Source organism: Rhagoletis pomonella, unplaced genomic scaffold (genome assembly GCF_013731165.1).
Source record: "Rhagoletis pomonella isolate Grant_MI unplaced genomic scaffold, Rhpom_1.0 Rhpom_scaffold_00007, whole genome shotgun sequence".
In the NCBI taxonomy this organism is placed as follows: Eukaryota; Metazoa; Arthropoda; class Insecta; order Diptera; family Tephritidae; genus Rhagoletis; species Rhagoletis pomonella.
Window position 1 is genome coordinate 37,024,314 of NW_023458561.1, and position 2,076 is coordinate 37,026,389.

Sequence of the window (2,076 nt, forward strand, 5' to 3'; positions counted from 1 at the left end):
TTTTTTTTAACCTCAAATAAAAAGATAATACATACTAAATATATATTCATACTTAAGCTACTTTAGTTGGCACAATGGAATTTATTCATTGTCGATACTTGACACAAAAATAAAAGAAAAAAAGAATGAAAGTAAAATAAAAGCCTAAAGCGCTATCTGCACCTACGGCAACGCTACCAATTTTAGATATGTACATATGTATAAGTGTAGCGATAAGATTAGATTTACCACGTTTTCATGAAAATTGCCATTATGCATTTGTATAAAAATAATTGAGAGTGATTATTGCAATGCGAAATTTATCTATATAAATATGTATACATGTCTATATACATACATATGTATATGTATGTATGTAGGTGTATAGATAGATATTGAGGCTTGAAGGATAAGTAAATAGGCGACGCCCAAAGAAATCAATATTGAGAAATCCATCTAAATCAGTGATTCCCAAAGTGGTCCAGGTGGACCCCCAGCGGTCCTCGACGGAGGTCTGCCACCATCTCGACGGAGGTCTGCGTTGGCGTGAAAAGAAATATGGGGGTCCATGAGTTGTAAGTGGGGGTTTACGAAAATTTATCTGGTTTCGCTAGTAAAGAACCAAAATGGTTGCTTCATAGCCTCTTTATTTAACTTACATTTTTTTGAGTGGTGTACATATAAATCCAAGCTACACTTAAGGCATTGGCCAGCCCTCTTACTACTTCCAAACTAGTTCGGAAATGCTAGTCTCCACAAAATTATGGTGGTAAACATAACAAGGTTGTTTTACTCTAGGTGCCAGGTCACTCTGGAGTACCTGGTTATGAGATATCTGACCATTTGGCAAGAATTGGCTCAGACGAGGCATTCCTCGGTCCGCAACCAGTTTTATCATACCCACTTTCCCCCATCGAAGCAACCATCAGAAAGTGGGTGAATACTTCGCTCAGCAATGACTGGGGGGCATCAAGGGGATGCAGGTGGGCAAAACTCATGTTGCCTTCAATCTCAGAAGGTCTATCTAGTTTTTTACTCTCACTGAGCAGACGAAACTGCAGACCAATTGTTGGACTGCCGACTGGTCTTTTCACAGGGCACAAATACCTGACTGTGATAGGCGTAAATGACAAGACACTTTTTGTGCTTCTTGCTGGCTTGGTTATTTGTCATCGATTTTTCTAGACTCGTTCTTTTCTCTATTGTCCGTTTCAGAATTAGGAGTTTGGTGTTAAAAGCTTAGCCGTTCTGTTGTTTTAGGTTTTGTGTTTTACAAATGTCAGTGATAAATATATTTCGCCTCACTTTGAAACTCGAAGCGATAAAAATAGAAATGATGCCATTAACACAAATGAACTACTTTACAAATACTCCACGTGCTAAGTCATGAGTGAGTCGATCATTTGATGAATTTATTGAGAGGATAGTGTAAATAACGCTAGGGCTCGAAGTGGTCTTAAAAAATATAACTCTTCAGAGCAAGAGAGTATTTTGTTGGATTTACGCGTTTTTTTTTTTTACCTGTAAGTGTGTAATCACATTATTTTAATAAATAGAAATAAAAAATAATAGAAAGAAAATATTTTAGTTTTATTTTGGCCACTCCGTGTTTAGTTTTTGAATTCAACCGCGATGCAAATTTACATAGTTAGATCTAATCTTCACAATATATTTTTTTTACGAGCTTTGGGAATATTTAGAAATGTATCAGCAGGGGGTCCACCGAAGCCACCACTTTTAATATTTCTGCCTTTCTTCACGCTTATTGCCCTAAAAATATTTCACATCGAAGTGAACTAACGCCTGTTTTTCCTTTTTGCTTTTTCAGCATAATTGTTGGTGCACCACGCGCTCAATCTACACTGCCCGCGCAGCGGAATGTCAATGAAACTGGTGCCATTTATCGTTGCACTTTGTCACCAACTTCCACCTGTAATCCATATGTCATCGATGATAGAGGTAATATCACAATCGAGAAATTCGACTCATACACCTACGACAATGAGGCGCGCGACAATCAGTGGCTGGGTGCTGCCATGGATGGCGGCATCAAGGACACGGATAAGCTGTTAATATGCGCACCACGTTTTCTCACGC